This window comes from Condylura cristata, unplaced genomic scaffold, assembly GCF_000260355.1.
Source record: "Condylura cristata isolate star-nosed mole 26May11 unplaced genomic scaffold, ConCri1.0 scaffold00009, whole genome shotgun sequence".
Lineage (NCBI taxonomy): Eukaryota > Metazoa > Chordata > Mammalia > Eulipotyphla > Talpidae > Condylura > Condylura cristata.
In genome coordinates, this window is record NW_004567110.1 from 12,901,692 (window position 1) to 12,922,048 (window position 20,357).

Below are 20,357 nucleotides of genomic sequence, written 5' to 3' on the forward strand. Positions count from 1 at the left end.
AAAACTGCAAAAGACATGCTATCAGCAGATAAATAACAAAACACACAACTTTCAACAGATTCTCCCTAAAACCCCAGTTGCCTCAACTCAATGGAATAGACCAGATATGATTGTTAGTACAGCTACCCCATGCCAGGGGGTGTGCATATGTATATATACGTATTTATAGGCGTCTGGGCCTTTGCCCTCATCACTGCTCACTGCCACCATCTCCCAAACCAAGGTGCATGCAGCTGTCAGCAATGGTTTCCATTTCCTCATGAAAGCAATAATGAGCTGGAGTTAGCTCAGCACAAATTGCAAGAGCCCACTGTTCACTTTTCAGGAATTTTTGAGAGTTGGTATTAATACTGTCACTATTAAAAAACAAATTTTATAAACATACAATTAATTAAATTACACTAAAATAAAAGGGAAGCAAATCAGTTTGCACTTTTCTGAGCCATTTTATTTGTAGTATTGCTAATATTAATAAAATTAACATAGAATAGGAACAATACCAATACTATGAATGATACTGATGCTAATGCTATATAGTTTACTATCTACAATGTATTGTTTTATTGCATTTTACTGTTATATAGATGCTTGAGATTAAACATCTCCAAGAAACCTATCTCTTCTCTCTTTTTCACATAGACTACTTAGAAGACAAAAGATGGAAGGAAATTAATAGATTATAACTATATATAATGTGTTAAAATGTGGATATCTAATCATCCACTATTATGGTTTTCAGTGGTAGATCCCACTCTTAGAAGAGACAAAATAATGAAAGCTGATACTAAACCCACAGGTGGGAGGCAAAATTCAGTCAGATGTGAGAAGTGTTGCCTGGCAGCAAATGGACTAAGAGGTAGCAACCAGTTCATGTGATTCCACTCCCTGTTTTGGTAATGCTAAACTTGGTAATTATGACTTATGGGTCAAAGGTTCAATCTGGCCAATGGTGAGAGTAAAGAAAGTAGATGGTGGTAGAAGGTGACATAGTCCTCAGGATAAAATAGAGCAGCAAGTTCAGCTCCCGTCTGCATGGACTCCTGCTTTTTCTTGTAACAGTGGGCTCTTGTTGACTTTCGTGTTGACAGTTGGCTGTGGGAAAACCAAGATCATAGTTTACCCAGAGATGAAAATCACATCTCACCTTGGCAATCCCTCCAGAACAGAGCTGAAGAGGTAAGAAATCTGTTCTGTCATTTGGTTCCTTTAGAACTTTAATTTCTAGCAATATACATTTTTTTTTTCCTTCAAGATGCCAAGAGTCAAGAGTTTAAAGGAGCAATAAAGGAAACAAATCATATTTGTAAAGCCTCTTTGCTCTGTCATTTCCCTTTCAAATTTAGATTGGAAAATGTAACATTTTTAAGGTCACCATGTTAAATGAAGTTGTCTAAGGGATATTTTCAGGAGGGGAAAATTTTGAACAGCTGAATTCTGTCTGGATTTGTGGGCCATATTTTAAGGTCATTAATTTGGAAAGACAATAAATTACAGTGTGGATTTTAGAAGACCTCATAATGGGAGAAAAGTGACCTCCCCCAGCTATTTTAAATATTTAGATTTCTGAAAAACAAACAAACAAAAAAAAACACAGGGCATGCCCAAGGGGATGAGAGTTTTGTATCTTAGCCGCAACTCAACCATTTGCCAGTATGTGAGTTTCTAAAGAACAGGGATAGTGAACGTTTATAGATGAATTTCATCTCTGACATTCTGTAGTTGAGATGTATTTTTTTAAGTAGATAAATATCTCTATAAATATTCCATGAATGGAGTATCTAAAAATGTTAATACATATAAAATAGTTGGAACAAGGACTGGAACATAATAAGCTTTATGTAATTTTTCATTCTCATTTATTTTTATTAGTATTACTATGAGTATAATTTAAAATGTTAAATTACCCAAAGCAAATTATAAAGGAGTACTAGGAAACAAACTCCAGCCCTGGTCTGAATCATTCTTTGTTTCATCAAAATATAAGACTGAAATGGCAGACATAATGGATGCTGATTTCTCAAGCTGCTATTCTTAGGAACAGCAGTATTTTGCAAAAGTATTCCTTAGATGAGAAGAAATTTCTCTGTATCCATTCTTAGAAAGTAGCTGTACATAAATTTATGCTTACTTCAGTTTAATTGCTTTTTATTGAAATAGCATTTCATTATAACATCTTGTATGTTTTGAATGTGCATGATTAAAAATAAACACCTGTATAGACAACATTAAGTTCACTACTAAAAGTCCTTTCTGTCCTTCACTATACAATTTTCCCCATTGTCTTGAACTTTCCTACCCCCTTTCTGTTTTGCTAACCACTAATTGGTACCATTGTCCAAATGGTTATTTTTTCATTTATTTTCTATATATACATATGAATGAAATCATAGGTATTGGTCTTTTTTTTTTTTTTACTTCTGATTCATTTCACTTGGAGAGGTAATGAATGAATGAAGTAATCTTGCCCTCCAACTTTTTACGATTTCATGGGTAAGGTAAAACAAGGGCATACACTAAGAAAGGTACCCACAAATACTTATAAAGGGCTAGTGGAAGAGCTGTCATATTGCAGCAGAAATATGAGCAAATCTCAGGGTCACATCTGAAGTAGTTTAATTTTTCAGTGAACTGAGATATACAACAAAAAGCAATCCAATTTTTGATCCTACTATGTAGAACCGGAAAAGTAAAGTCACAATATAAATAAAAGTAAATGGTCCTAACCAAATAGCCTTGAGGTATCCAATAAATTAATTGAGTTTGCTCTTATCTAAAGGAGAAAAGATTATTAAATATACATAATTCAAAATACCAAAAAGCTCACAATTGATGAATACAGAAATAGCACTAAACATTGTGCAGTGTTTATCAAATGAGGTTGGTCAAATATTTATTAACTACTACTTAAATGCATTTTGTTAGACATCAAGATAAAGATATGTCATATAAAGAGAGAACTCACATGTTTTATCATGACAGAATCAAAACATTCATACATCTACACCAATTATGTTCTACAAAGGAAAATTGAGGGTCCCCTGTTGGTGGTGCAATGGGTTAAAGCACAGCACTACAAAGCTCTCCAAAGCCACTGCAACATGAGTTTGATTCCTAGTCAGGGAGGTGACCCACAGGGCACGGCAGACCTCTCCTGACCCGCCCGTTGCTCCCCTCAGCAGTGTACTTTCTCAATCTGCCTGTTCTGCTCCCCACTCTGTCTCTGGTGAAGCCTCTCACCCCCCACACCTCTGGCCTATGACCCAGTTTTTATATGTATAAATAAGTAAATCTTTAAAAATAAAAGGAGAAATTGGTGAAGAAACTATTGAAAAATAAAACTGTTCCTTTTCTCCTGTAACATATCTTATTCTTCACATTTGTCCCATGTTACCATTTCTTTGTCGAAAGGCCATTTTCTATACTTTTTATCAGTCTTTACATTTTTTTTTTAAAGATTTATTTGTACATACAGAACTGGGGTACAGGCCAGAGGCTCAGGGGTGGTGAGAGGCTTCACCAGAGACAGAGTGGGGAGCAGAACAGGCAGATCTACGAAGTACACTGCTGAGGGGAGCAGCGGGCAGGTCAGGAGAGGTCTGCTATGCCATGTGGTCATCTCCAGGACAGGCGGGAATTCAACTCATGCGGAAGTGGCTTTAGCTTCTCAGTGCTGTGCTTTAACCTGCTGCGCCACCAGGGAGGGCCAATCTTTACATTTTTTACTGGTCACAAGATATGGAAACAAAACATCTGCTCTGTACTGAAAGTTTACTGGGTGGTGAGGTCTGTATCTAGCATGTTATACAAGAGGGCTTCTCAGGTTTTCACAACAGCTCTACAAAATTTCTACTTTCTGTACTCTATAGATGAAGGAATGCTCCAAGCTCAGTTATTAATAACTGGGGAAGGGTCTTTACCATTATCACATAGCAGAAACGATCTTCAGAACTTTTTTGCTGGACTCCAAAGCCTTGAGGTGCTTAATTCTACTGTTTTAAGATGGAATGTTTTAGAAAGTAGAATATGATTTTTATTGCAGTTCCCTTCTACACTTGATAATATTTTAGACAAGGCATGTAGTTCGGGGTTAATTTGCAGCATGACTGTTTAACTCAGAAGCTAATGTACTAAATAGCTCTACTTTTGTTTAAAAAATCAAGCATTAAATGAAAATGAAAATATTGATGGATTACAGGTCCTTTTCCTAGGAAAGATTTGATTTGCCTTTGTTTCTGTTTCTGCCAAAGAAAGGCCAAGAGCACACAATGTCTTGACTGGTTTTGATGTCTATTAGATGGATTTCTCCTAAGAAGTTTAGATAATCTCTGATATTTATATAGTGGCAATCATATCCCTGGCACTTAGCAATGACCAAAAAGAGATTAGATAAAGACCCTTAAGAGATCAGTGTAATATAATCCAGACTTTGATGCATCTGTTCTCTCTTGGCCTTAGAAGTTAAGTCCCACATACCAATTTTTACAGTAAATCCAACGGGTGATTTTAGGATCCTCTGCTGTGATTATTTTTCTGTTCAGTTGGTTTTGATACTACATTCTTGGCATCTGAATCAGACTTGACATACAGTGTTTAAAAACTCAATTCCCGGATCCTCCCGGTTGGCGCAACGGGTTAGGATACAGCACTGCATTCTCGCAGCAGCTGCTGCAGTGCGAGTTCCATCCCCCATCCCGGCAGTGACCCACATGATGCAGCAGACCTCTCCTGACCAGCCCGCTGCTCCCCTCAGCAGTGTACTCTGTCACTGTACCTGTTCTGCTCCCCACTCTGTCTCCAGTGAATACTCTCACTCCCTGCAACTCTGGCCTGTACCCCAGCTCTGAATGAAAAAATAAATAAATCTTAAAAAAAAAAAAAAAACCAAACACTCAATTCCCTTTCCTTTTGTACATTCATTATCATAATATAAACACTATTCAATTATCTATTAAATTATGTCTAGTAGTGAGATAGATATTTTATCCACTTTTTTAAATGAAAAAATCCTATACATTGGTAGGGTCATGCATATATATATACATATATATATATATATACACACACACACACACACACACACACACACACATATATATATACACATATATATGTGTGTGTATATATATATATATATTTTTTTTGATAGTCAAAATAATCCCCAGACTTCACTCACATTTTTACAAAAAGATTTCAGTTACTCAACCCATTCTCTTTCTCTTCAATCCACAGCAGTTGGGGCAAAAAGGATACCAGCTGATTGGTTGTAAGTGTTGTAATAAGAAGTAAGCCTGTCCACATCCTTTTGATTATTTTTACAGATTGCCCAGAGTTCCTTGTAAAGACTGTTACATTTCTTAAAAGACCAGAGTGATTGCTTATACTAATGCTAATGTATATTGGCCTCTTGGCCCGGTTTCTGTTTGAAATTGAATGCACATTGAACTCTACGAAGTCCTTTATTTGCTCTCTTTCTCCCTCAAACACTTATTAACACACATGCACATATTTCTCTTTTTCTGTGAGTATCTGTCCCTTAAGGTTCAAAGCATCCCATTAAAATACCCACACACATTTTTTAACCACTACCATCTTTCCTGTCAAAAGAATACACTGCTCTTCTATTGTTTTTACTTACAGTGATTCACATACCAACATATCTGGGTTTACAACCAATTTCTCCAGTGCAATATTTTAGTTTTAAATCCTGTTCATAATAATTTTAATCCATGTAGCACTTCCTATCTGAACAAGTTCTTTGCTAAAAGAGTAGCATGAATTCTAAAATCTAATTCTATTATAACCATGATGTTCAACCTTATTCTTTGACATAGTTTACCTCTTCATTTTTATTTTAACTATTACTAATATTAGTCAAAGGAAGGAAGATGACTAAGAGAAATATAAAATCGCTAAGAGGAGACTATTCTGAAATTCTTTAGTCTGTATACACACCTCTCTCAACATACACACACACACACACACACACACACAAAATCTCAACATTTTCCTTTGAAGAATGATAACTGGGCAAATGCTAGAATACTAGAATCATAGAGTTACCAAGTTTCTTTTGTTGTTTTCAAAGCACATTTTTAAAGATTTATTTATTTGTGTATACAGAACTGGGGTATAGGTCAGAGGCTCAGGGGCTGCGAGAGGCTTCACCAGAGACAGAGTGGGGAGCAGAACAGGCAGATCGACGAAGCACACTGCTGAGGGGAGCAGCGGGTGGGCCAGGAGGGGTCTGCTGCGCCATGTGGTCACCTCCGGGGAAAGCGGGAATCGAACTCTTGGGGAAGTGGCTTTAGCTTCTTAGTGCAGTGCTTTAACCCGCTGCGCCACCAGGGAGGGCCTCAAAGCAATCATTTTAATGATTGCTTCCAACTGTCTCTCAGAATTGAACTTTAATTATGCATGCAATGTTTTCTAGGATATTCAACATACTGTGGTAAAGTTCATCAGTATTTCTTAGGACATTTCCCTTAGGTTAATCTTTCTGCCCTGAAAGATTAAAGAAAAGAGGGAGGTGAGATTGGGAGATCTTTTTGGAAAAAATACTGTTTTTTATCTCGACATGTAATATAACTTCAGCATGATAGCATTAGCTCCATTAAGTTTCCTACAAAAGTCTATGTTGTCTGAAGAGCAGATAAGATTTAGCTTTATATATATATATATATTTATTTAGGCATATAAGAACTGGCATATAGGCCAGAGGTAGAGGCGTGAGAGGGTTCCTCTGAGACTAAGTGGGAAGCAGAACAGCCAGGTGTACTGAAATACATGGCTGAGGGATATAGCGGGCAAGACAAGAGAGGTCCGCCACGCCACGTGGGTCAGCTCTCTGGGCAGGAATTGAACTCAGGCCCTAGCAATGATAGCTTGATAGCACTGAGACTTAACCCTATTCTATAAGGGAGGCCCAAGATTTAATTATTTTGACCATCAAAAATAAAATATATACATGACCCTACCAATGTATAGAACCCACCCCTGCTCATAACACCAGAAAAGAATTATAGAGAAGAGAATAAATGATGGTGGGAGGAACATGATTCTACCAGTCAAAATGATGACATCATACTCAGGTGATTTTGATTCATGAGAATCACTGATATAGTACACTGTTAGATAGGAATTATTACAATGACATATTCAAATATTTCTGTTGTTGGCTTGAGCAACTTGCCAGAATTGGTTAGCCAAGTCACTCTGGTTTTATCTACTGAGCTAGAATGGAAGCTCCTGTAGGTCAGGAAATACCCTCCTTTTGTCTGCAAGTCTCTTTTAGAAGGTACTTATAAGCTGCAATCTGCCTCACAGTCCCATAAAATAGCCTGGCTGAGCCTCACTAAAGTTCCTAGATACACTTCTGATTAGGGTCAGAGGGCAAATTAGACATCAAAGAGTTGCCAAAGGCTTTCTGTCTAGGAAGGCTGAGGAGGGTTTGATGATGCTTTGATCTCTGCTTTCGCACCCTGCACCCCACACCCCCACACAGACCTCAGGGTCTTCCCCCAGGTCCTACCCTTATGTGTCTCTGCTGTCCTCAGCTTCTCTTGGAAGACCCTGACGTCCTGGTCCACATTAAGACACAACTAAACCAGAGTGCAAACAATCAGCCTTCTAATCCATACAAGCTGCTATCACAGCCTTTGGCCCTCTTATCTGAATAGAGAAAACGTTCAAAGGGTACTTTCAAATATCAGTGGAAAATCAAGTCTATTCAATATAAAACCTACATTCCCTCGATTCTGTTCACTCACAAAAGAACCAATAAGGGAAGTTTGTAAGGAACCAACCATGTTTCTGTAGCTACAGGGGTCTTAAAAATCAAATTTCAAAATGTAAAATGTATCCATGGTACATGATTTTGTTCTGAAAGCGCAGTTGTTTTTTTTTTTTTAATGACAACGTTAAAGCAAATAATGGTTTTCTATGGAAAAAACTGATAGTGTTAAAGTCTCAAAGTGTCTAAATATAAGTATGTCTTATATATTCAACTATGTGATAAGAGAAGTTGTAAATAAATTTCAATTTCTTCAAGAGAAGTTTGGTTCAATATAAAACATCATCTTGGATATCTAAAAGGTTTTATAATCTTTTTTAATGAAAGAGAAGAGATAATCACTAGCTTTGATGTTTGAGATTTCAAGTGCCTGGAGGAAGGAAGCTGAACCTCCTGACCCTGTGGGAACTCCACTCTGGGTGGGAAGGTGATTCTGGTCCTGGAATCAACAGATGGTGCCACACAGGATTTAGTCCCTAAGTCAAAGCTGACATATGACATCACTCAAGACTATTCTGCCAAGTGGTATTTGCAGAGCCTAATCATCAATATGCTTTAGCTCTAATGTAGAATAAGTATCTTAGAAAAATTGCTAGCATACAAAAGTCCATCAAAATATTCTTTGAACATATGAACAAATCATCTTCCACTCCTGAATGAATGAATAATTCTGTTGTGTCTTATCTTCTCCTTTGGTTTCGTTTCGGTTCTATAGCTGACTCTTTTTTTTTTTTTTTTCATTTCTCTCCATGCATCTTATAAGGTAACAGGTGTTGACTATGTTTCATTAGTGATAACTGATGTTCACAGTATTCCTTTGAATTCTAACCCTCAGCCAGCTTGCTGACTGAAATTCCTACTTTTCCTTGACTTATTAACACAGCATCTTCCAGAGCGGTATTTCCTTTTCTGGATACTAAAATGAGAACAATACAGGTATTAGAAAGAGAGACACATATATCTCTAAAGACATTATCCATTTTTAAAATTCATTGTATATATTGAGGTCATCATAAAACAGACTATGTGGTGACCGTTCAGTAATTCTTTCATCAAGTTTTTATGAAGAGCAAATATAGGAGACAAGGACTGAAGGTACAGAAATCTCTCTTCATTTGTAGAGCTTCTATTCTTACCTCTTTACCTTTGAGATAATTGCCTCAATCATCATTGTCATCATTGTCTACAGAATAAAGTCAGGATAGACTCTCCACAATCTGACCTCATCAAACACTCTCACCTTCATTCCCATTATAACAATTTCTGTACTCACACACCAGTCACCTCAGATTTAGCCCAACATAATCAAAATTGTCCCATATCTCTGTGTTCACACTGATTTGTTTCTGTGATCAACTGCTTCTCTTTACCCATGTGACTGCTACCCATGTCTAATACATGAAGAAATCTTTGCTAATTTGTTCCTGTCTTTTTGGAAATGATCTCTATTTCATCTCTTTAAAGGCACATAGCATATAACATCTTGTTGCTATTTATTAGTCCATGTCTCACTCTATATAAGAGCCTATTTGAGGTCAGGAACCCTGTCTTATTCTTCTTGGACTTCCATTGACACCTGGTGCCCTGCTTTACTCTAACACACTCTGTAACTCTGTTAAGTAGAAACAAAGGGTATATTTTATCTCTGCTATTCTGATGTACATATTTTACTCAGTTTCAGTGACACATCTTCACCTTAGAGCACATATCACAACATCTTCATTCATAGTAGAATGGTTAAGAACTCAAGTCAAAGACTTTGGCTTTACCCTGGTTTTATAGCATATTGTGTAACTTGACCAAATTATTTTTACCTATATGTACTCCATTTTCCCCATAAGAAGGTTAAGCAATTAATACCTAGCTTCCAGAGTTATTTATATTTCCATGTGATCATGGCTGCATGAACATTAGCACAACCTGGAACACTCAACTATTATTATTACTGCAGAAACAGACTGCCAGCTTTCTTTCTTATTCATCTTCCACATCTTTTCTCCATTGTTCTCATGAGGATGCCATGATTGTGCGATGCTTTTCCTAAACCTAGCCTCCTGTCACCAAATAAACAAAAAGGGAAACTTTCTTTTACATTTCTATGAGACATATGCATCCAATTCAAACCTTACTTCTTCATGCAGGCTTCTTGATTTCTTCTGCCTATAATGAATTCTTCCCTGAACTATTGCATATCATACACTCCGTTCTTTCTATATACACTCTATTAACTTGCTACATTAATTTTTTTCTATATATAATTCACTATAACATATTTGATAGTAAGGATATACATATAGATATGTCTATAGATAGGTATGTGAGTGTGTGTGTACACACACATAATATTCCATAACTAACATATTTTATAGTTATAATAGAAGTATATATAAGAGTTAAAGGCATATAATCTTATGTACAAAGCACTGGGTTTAAATTCTGCTTGTTGTATAAAAATAATAAGTGATCTTGGACAAAGTCCTCTTCTGGAACCTTACATTTCTTCACATGGACAATGGAATGACGAGGCGTACATTATGAGGTAGATGTCATGATTAAGGTAGAGGACAGCTATAAGTATTTAACACAATGTCTGAAGCTCAGTTCACACCTCATGTATTGATGCTCTGACTTTCACTGTTATTACTATTACCAATTAATTAATTCCTAGAGAAACTGACATGAAGCAGAGATTAATCCATGAAGCCACGAGTCCCATTTTTACTGATAACAACTGAATTTGTTGTATGCCACATAGTAAAACAAAACAGATATATATTTATTTATTCTCTCCTTATCTTTTTCAGTAAGACCATGTGATGTTTAACTCACTTTAATATAAGTAAAAGGAAAAGCATTTTCCTAGTGTCCCATATTAATTTTAAAATCATTTTGTCAAGCTGGAAGTGTTCAGAAACATACAGCCATTTCCCCCCATCAATAGAGGTGTAGTAAAGCACCCTTTTTAGATGGACATTTCCAAAATCTCCCCAAAATTCATTGGCTTTGATTTTTTTTTTTTTTTTTTTGGCTATGCTGACTAAGAATCTTTGTAGAAGGCTCAGACTTTTTAATGCCCAGATCTATCTCCTGTGGAGCCTTCTTAACCTCTAAGATGTCACTTTGTTGCTTTCCAACTCTGAATTGAAAATGAGCTAACACAATGTATTTGTCTGCAGCAAAGCAAACAGGAAATGAAAGGAATGGGTGTTTTGCATATTGGAGGCTTGGCTCATTAGCAATGCAGTGATGATTTTGTTCTGTTCAAAAATTCTGAAACTCACATCCAGTTCTGCTTCATCACAGAAGGTACAAGAAATGCTTTGCAGTCTTGGAAAACTGGAGAAAGGTCAGTTGAAATACCTCCATCCCCCATAAGAGTTCTGCTCTCCTCAACCTGAAGACAATAACTTGGGTCTCTCTTGATGGGCAAGGGTAAAATCATTCTGATTTGTGATATAACCTAAATTATATTATTTCCTTTCCTGTTACTCCATTGGTGACAGGCTTTCAGAATCCCCCACTGAATACAAATTATCTAACTCTCATTCAAACAATGACAGATTATTTTATACATCAAACAACTAAATCAAATGTGATCAGAATACCTCCCTCCACAGTTAACAACAATATCATGACAATATTTTGGTCATAGTCAGTTAAAAAGAGGGTGAGGGCCCTCCCTGGCTAAGAAGCTAAAGCCACTTCAGCAGAGTTTGATCCCCGCCTGCCCTAGAGGTGACCACATGGCGTGGCAGACCTCTCCTGACCCACCCGCTGCTCCCTTCAGCACTGTGCTTCATTGATCTGCTTATTCTTCTCCTGCTTCCCACTCTGTCTCTGGTGAATCCTCTCACTGCACCTGTACCTCTGACCTGTACCCCAGTTCTGTCTACATACATACATACATTATGTGTGTGTGTGTGTGTTTATTTAAAAAAGACCTTGAACTGGAGTCCATTTCTATCTCCTTTAAGAACTGTTACCATGGCCAGAAAGAGCCCTTTCTGGGCTCTTTGCTGGTGAGTGATTAGATCAGTGACAGTACAGTACAGTAAGGGTGAATGCTAACAGGAAATCGAGAGGAGCAAGAATGCCAGAGAAAAAGGATGTTGTCAGATAATGCACTCTGGGAAGATTTTTAAAAGGGAGGAAGATTGGCATTAGGCTTGGAGATTTGAATTTAAATATATTTGATCCCTGGAAAGAAGCCAGGGCTTTCCAATGAGGACTGATAACAGAGTCCAATTGACACTGTCCCAGGCGAGCCAAAGAAGTGAATTCCAGTAAGAGGCTGGAAAGGCACTTAGATATAAGGCTTTCTTTATGAAAAGAGTTGTTTTGAGCCTGACATTGTCAATTTTCCAGGACTAGAAATCTGTACAATTTATTAGTCTCAGTTTCTTGAACTGTAGTAGAAAGATAATAACATTTGGGAATGCTGATGGAATTAGAAAAGATAAAAACATAAAACTGTAAAACATTACCTGCTGGATGTACTGCATGCTTGCTGGGAAGCATCCAGATCTGTGATCTGTCCTCTGCTTGCTCTGTGCCTGTGGAGGCTGAGTCTGTGGACTGAATTACCTGGGTTCCCACTCTTCCTGACTCTGACTGGGAAGAAGTTCAAGCTAGGGAATCCCCCACTTGCTCTCTCCATGTTCATGCAGTGACCGCCTTCCTGCATGACCCAGCTCTTGTAGGTCAAGAGCTTCCCCATGGCTCCAGATGCCAAAAGGCTGTAACAAAATTTTCTGCACTCAGGCAGCTTCCTTGATGCCGGTCTCCAAATGTCCCAGCAATTCTCTTTCTTCCCCTAGTTGTGTCCATGCTTTGAAAAAAAGCCAGTTCATTAAAATCTCTTAGACGATTCCTTTCTGGGGCAATGAGCATATCATCCATATGTCCAAATTCCATTCTCCAATTTCTAAGAGCACTAGGGAACCACCATTTGGGGCTTTAATTTTAATTAGATCAAAAAGCCAAATGAAAGAGTTCGTGCAGGGAACTTGCACGAACCTGGCTCATCAGTCTGTGCCCCTCCTCCCAGAAGGCCAGTGCCCCAGCCCCCAGGCAGATATCAAACCCACTAAGATATTTGAATTTTGCACCAAGTTTGGGATTTGCCTTTTCCTGCAAAGACCTCACCAATTTGAAAGAGCTAAAAATGAGATGTGGATACCTTTCACACTACTTCCAAAGCTGAACCAGGCTGCTGGTTTTCTCTTCTCAGCAGTCTTGCAGTCAATAGAGATGCCTTTCAGATGGCTGTCTTGGAACTCAAACCAGGGGAATCTGCACTGGATTTAACCTCCATAAAGTCCTCCATTTATCCCTTTCAAAATAACCCAGTGTAGGTCCTAAGGCACACTAGAACACACACTGTGCAGCTCACCCTGATTAGATAGTCTCTCCAAGCTCCTGAAAAGTGGACTAGGTGAGTTTATGCACAATGGTGTAAGAATTAAACTTCAGGGTATTTATAGCTGTTATGGAGGCCCTCCCTAGTGGTGGAATAGGTGAAGCTGTCCTGCAGCCACTGCAGCATGGAGTTCGATTCCCGGCCAGGGAGCTGACCCACATGACACAGCAGACCTCTCCTGTCTCATCCGTTGCTCTCCTCAGGCAATCTGCCTGTTCTTCTCCACTGTCTCTGGTGAAGCCTCTCACCCCACCATTCCTCTGGTCTGTAACCCCACTTCTTACATGCATAAGTAAATAAATCTTCAAAAACATAAAATAAAAGTGATGTGGTAAATAGCATAGACTACAAGGAGGGGAGAAGAAAATAACCAAAAATAATTTCAATATAAAAAGTAAACTTCGAGCAAAATATTTCCAGGGGTCAGAGAGAGAGTGGAAACCACAAAAATGCAGATTAAACGATGAGTGGCTTCACTTCTCCTTTAGCGATCATCATTACCAAATATGGTGAGCAGTGAGAGGAAAGAACCAATAATGAATTCAACAAAGACCTGTAGGTCTATTAGCTTTCTTTTGCCAAATGTTTTACTTATATCCAGATATTTGTGATTGAAATTAAACTTAGTGTTCTTAACTCATCAGAATTTCAGTTTGTGCCAGAAGAATGAGATGATGACTTTTACTGCTTTTTACCACTTAAGTACATCCAACAGACAAAGAATGAAAATATAAAAAGTGGGGCCCTCCCTAGTGGTGCAGTGGGTTAGGACGGAGCACTGCAAGCTAGATGTAGCTGCTTCAGCATGAGTTCAATCCCCGGCCCCAGAGCTGACCCAAATGGCACTGCTCCCCTCAGCAGTATATTTCATCAATCTGCCTGTTCTGCTCCTCACTCTGTCTCTGGTGAATCTTCTCACCACCCCTGAACCTCTGGCCTGTACCCCAGTTCTATATGCACAAATAAATAAATCTTAAAAAGAAAATATAAAAAGTAAATACAGTCTGGTAAACTTGAAGAATATAGTTATTCTATATTCTCAGCTATATTATTTTATAACAAAAATTATAAAATTTATAAATAATCTCAGTTATAATTCAAGTCTATTGTCTCTTTCATGTAGGTTTCCAAGTATCTGGTAAGTTCTTATTGCTTATAAGCAATTTTATAAAGTAGGTTATATATTTGCATATCTTTTCTTTCTTTATAGCATGTAATACAGCTGTAATTGTATTGAATTAAAAGTTCCACAAGGAAAAGACTGTTTCCTTGGTAACCGCTGTATTATCAGGACCCCAGACCCTTGTATACAGCAGGCGCTCAATACTCTTTTCCCAGATACAGACTCTTTTACCACACACCAGCGTTTTAGATCTTCTCAGAAAAAGCAGAGGCACATAAAGATTTTGAACTTGGTGGCAGAGAAGTAGCTGAAAGGCTACAGAGATGAAAGTTTAGGGTTGGTTGAATGGCAGAAGCAAAAAGGGAGGAATGAGGAAGCCATGGGATGCTTATTTAATGAGTTCCCCTCTCCATCCCCCCAACATCCTTCTCTTCCCCATGCAAGTCAGTAAATAATGACTTCTACAGTCATTTCTCTAGAGAATAAGATAAACCTTAGATTATAAAACCAAGGCCAAATAATTAGAATGGGTCCAAGAAGCCAGTCACAGTTCAAGTGGAACAGACTTCAACATGGGGGTGTGTTTGTATTTCAAGATGAGGGAAGAATATGTATATGTAGTCTTGGGCATATGTACATTCTCTATTTCCTGCTTGTTCTTCTAATTATAAAATCTCTGCTGAAAACACAAAATACCTTTTACAGACCCTTTTTATTATTATTTAACATCATATCCCAAGTCATAATTTTTGAGATGTAACTGACAGGCAGCATTACATTACTTTCAGGGATACAAAATAATGATTTGATATTTGCATATATTGCAAATAATCATATTCATGATCACACAGAGTTATTTTTTATTTCCTTATGATGAGAACTTTTTAGATTTACTCCCTTAGAAACTTCTGTTCTAAGCCTCGCACTGACTTGGGTTCTCACTTGATTCTAATCCAGAAACATACTATCTGAGAATTGTAAATATATTTGTGATCATACTTATGATCATAAATCCTGTATTCTTTCACATGCCATAGTTATTTTCAGATTCTCCCCATTCCCACTTTTCAAATTTCCAAAGAAAAACACCACTATTTTGCGGCTCCATCATTAGCCAAGGATTGTCCCTTTGTAAAAAGTTTGATTATTAGTAATGGCTATTATCCTGCCTCTCCCTCCCCCATCCCACCCAGACACACATCCACAGCACACTGAATATCTTGGAGGAGTTCTTTCTCTTTCCCCAGCAGTGTGTTACTGAAGTGAAGTGCCTGAGCAAGGCAGCCCAGTACCTGTGACAAGCAACTTGTTACATTTCCTGAAGTGTAACTTACACTCATATCTGCACATGGATAGTTACAGTGTTAACCCACCCAAAACAAGCTAAAATGCATATAAGCCTATAACTTCCTTGAAGGGCGCTCAACCTTTGGATATAGATCTGAAATGCCACAGAACCTGCTTCGTGTTAACCTTGGGGTCTGGTTTGCTTTGCCCTCACCTAACAAGGCAGTTTAGCTTTCTCCTGAAGAGTCATACCTATGCGTTTATAAAAGAAGAACACCAGTAGGTAACAATGCACCTCTGGTCTTTCCCCTGCTAACCCTTAGTTTAGAACTGGCCCGGTGCAGATTTCATATTTAACGGCCATATCGTCAAAGATGGCTGGAGCCATCAATTATGTGAGAAGGGACAGTTCAGGACTACTGTCACAAGTTCGATGAATTATTTTAAAAAAAGATTTATTTACTTATTCATACAGAACTGGGGTACAAGCCAGAGGTGCAGGGGCGGTGAGAGGCTTCACCAGATCCAGAGTGGGGAGCAGAACAGGCAGATCAACAAAGTATAATGCTGAGGGGAGCAGCGGATGGGTCAGGAGAGGTCTACTGCGCGCTGTGGGTCACCTCTGGGATGGGGATCAAACTGGCACTGAAGTGGCTGTGGCTCCCTTGAAGTGCTGCATCCGAACCTGCTGCACCACCAGGGAAGGCCCCAAATAATTTTTATATTGTCTGGATTTCTGTCTAGTTCATCAGAAGGTATTATTAGGTACCACTAGATAACTACATTTATCTACTTTTCTATACATAAAGAGAATAGGAAGTACTTCCAGCGCTGGTAAGATTAGATAGAATGGGAGGACAGAAGAAAGGAGGCTTTAAATAAAGATAAGAGAAAGAAGATAAAACTCGGGGTAGCTGTGTCTTGTCATCACCCTCTCTCCATGATGAGATAAGACATTTAAAGCACAGTACCTGGAAAATAGTAAGAGCCACCTATAAATTCTCTCCAACTGATAGCTATTTCTGCAGTGTGATTTACTTCTGTAGGCATATACATAACACAACATTAGATAAAAAGCAAAACAGTGAAATATAAATATCATTCAGAATCACAGCATTTGAAATCTTAAAATGACTACCATTTGCTCCTTTACTCATTTTATTATTTCTTTTAAAAAGCAGACATTCACTTTGGTACCCCTAAAAAAAAATAGGGGTAATGTAACATCCTCTTAATATCTATTTTAATTCAAATATATTGACTGTTGGCGGGACTGGTGACTGGGGCAGTTAATGACAGATCTTAGGATCCAAGGCACACACCAAATGAACACAGACCCAGAAGCACAGGGCAGAGTATTTGACGGCTCTGTTGTTTGTTTTCTCCCCCATAAGAACACTGAGTTATAGAAGCGTGTCTATAACTAGAATATAACTAAGAATATCTCCCCGCACGCCAAGACTGTCCACTTGCCCTCCTCCCTTCTCTGAGTCAAAAAAAAAAAGAATAAAGAATCCTTTCACCTCAGCTGTGGCTTGGTCTTAGATGGATTTATAAAGGACTCTCAAGGAAGGAATAAACTGAGAAATTTAGTGTCACCCCATTGACTTTAAACCTTATTTGTGACAAAATCTTAGCACATTTTTCTTTTTTTAAAAAAAAATTTATAACAGTTTATTTTTACATATTTTTGTGCATTTTTCCATCTTAGTTGCAATCCCCTAGGATTTCCCATCACCAAATCACCCATGTGCCAACATTTTTCTTTTATAGAGAATATGTTTAACAGTGCTGGTGATAGTGTATAGCTGGAATTTGATAAACTTAAAATAGGATGACTTTAGCTTTAACTGTTAAATCACTCTCATCTATGGCTTCTTATATATTATTTTAACAACAGGCTTGGCCCATTCTTGGTGGTCTTGGGCAGCATCACAACTAACCTCATTCTAATATGCATGCTACCTTTCTTGTGTCTGTGGCTTTGGCAAATTGCAAAAACTCATTGTGCTTCTGTTTCCTGATCCATAAAATGGGGTAATACTACCTGTTTCATAGGGATACTGTGGATTAACTAAACTAACACAAGTATTATAAATATTCTTTTTCTATATATATTAGAAAGGGAATATAGTATGCGAGGGGTGAGTGTTTACACACATACATATAAAAATTTTCATACTGTGGACACAAGATCAGACAATGTAAATAGTAGGAAATAATTTAGTCTTTTTTTTTTTTTTTAAAAAAAAAAACGTTGTTTTTATGCACACAGAACTGAGGTACAGGCCAGAGGTGCAGAGGCAATGAGAGGATTCACCAGAGGCAGACTGACAAAGTACACTGCTGAGGAGAGCAGGGCGGGAGACAGGATAAGTCTGCTGTACCATGTGGGTCACTCCCTGGCTGGGGATCGAACTTGTACTGAAGTGGCTGAGGCTGTCTTCTTAGTGCTGCACTTTAACCCTTTGCATCACCAGGGAAAGCCCTATACTAGTCATTTTTATGATGACTGCCCCCTTTCTTAGCAATGTCCTTTCATTTATTTTTTTCTTGTGAACTACAAAAAACTCTCAACTCTTTCCAAGTGTTCCCCAGGGATATTCAATATCATACCCATTTTTACATTGGGTCCTTTGTGAGATTGATTTGCCTACATCAGAGTTTCACTCTGAGTTTTCCATTGGTTACCAAATAGCTTTACACTTTATCTTCCCTGCTGGCAAAATGCCACTACATTTCACAGTTCCCCCACGGCTCAAACAAGTGATACTTCTCAGGAGTTTGATGGAATCATTCTAAATCGATCACGGCCAAGTCAATTGATTAGATCAATGATTGGTTAGGTTATTCCCTATGTGGACCAATCCGGATCTGTGAAAATTAAGGGGAAGGTTTCCGGCAGGAGTAGAGGGAGAGTGAAGTGGGATGATTTATTGATTTTCCTCCATGTCAAGGAGTCTGGGAGAAAATACCTGCTTCTAGATCTTCTGCTGTAAAGTGTAGACCTTATATAATATGATGTTTTCTGTTTTGAAGTTCCTCCCCCCACTTTAAGTTCCTTGAAGCTAGGAAGGGTGAACTTACTCATGGTGATCACACCATCCTTCATTACCCCATGACTGATGCGCAAATGATCTGAGCCTACTTTTTGAAGACTTCAGCAGCGCTCAGAAGCATGAACAACTTCCTGCTCTGTGTCTTTCTAACTTCTGTTCATATTTTAGTGATAGACTCCAAAGTGGATTAAATGTTGACTCTGGAATTCAACTGCCTGGCTTTAAATTTGAAATTTTTTTTAGCCAGGTCACTGTCCCTGTTTGACTTTAGTTTCCTGTTCTACAAAATAGTGATATTGGTTGTGACTACTTTTTGGACTCATATATGTATTAAATGGGTTGATTGTTGTATGATATTTTAAATCATGATTGCCATATAGCTATTAAATATATCTAATAAAATCAATGTCTAACAATTTTAATACATTGTGTCATCTTTTTTACAATTAATTATTTCTACACATGTTACACTCACTACAGGTGCAGGCAAACATAAAAAATAAGAGGGAGGGAAGGTGGAGGAGTGAGGAAGGGAAGGGCAGGAGAGAAGGAAGAAAGGAAGAAGCGTAAAGGGGAGGAATAAAAGAAGGAAAGAGGGAAGGAGGGAGGAAGCAAGCAACAGAAGAAAGAAGAAAAAGAAAGTAGCTGCGTCTGTTTCGTTTCTTTCTTGGGAGTAGGAGAAAATTTGCTAGCCTGTAATCTAGTTATCTGTTCCACCCAGTATCTAGAATTCAAAGTCTATCCTCAGCCTCCTAATTTCACCTACCGAAAAGACTTAGCTACGATGGTTTATGGCTTCTCCACTGCACAGATGGTGCTTTCAGCTGGACAACGCCACCATGGCACAATGGACTCTATAGTAGGGATGTGCAAAGCCCAAGTTCACCACGAGCCAACTGCGGCCTCTGACAACATCTCCACTGTGTGGCCAACACAGCCCAGCCACAGCTTCAGAGGAGCTGATTATACTGTAGAGACGGGTCTTCCACAGAGCATAGAACTCCCCCTGCCATGCCAGACACACAAAATGGTCACATTCATGCGGTCTACACAATCTTACTTGTTTGAGAGTATGAGAGCTCATCCCACACCTGGGGGCCCAAGTGTTTAGTCGATGGCTTCTTAGGCTCCTCATAATAGAAACTTGAGGATCAGCCAGCCTCCCATCATAGGAAGTAATTATCAGGAATGTCCCCCAACATGTCAAAAAAAGAGGAGACTGGATGGAACTTGGTGAGTGGCTTTAAATGACCTTGCCTTGAGTTGTTGCTCAGAAATACTTGGGAAGAACCAAAGTCAAATTCTGGCACTGTGGTTTCATTCTTGGTCTGTGACTCAGTTAGCAACCTTGATCCTGTGCTGTTCTGATCCTGCTGGAGCAGACAGTCTTTCTTCATTGTGGCAAAGCACGATGTCTTGGGCAAGGCAGAGAGAACAAATGTATCTTCAGCAAAGCAACTCAGATTGTTGTAGTGAATGTCTGCTGCAATTTTACCACCCTGGGTTTCTCTTTCACTTTCTTTCCCCTATCCCTGCCCTACCAGTTTTCTCCGATGAAAGCTGGATCACTGTTCCAGTCCCCAGTCTAAGTTCAATGTTTCTTTTATGACCGCTCCTACTACACAGGTCTATTCCTACATTGCACTTAACGGGATTTCTTTTTTCTCTTTTTTAAAGATT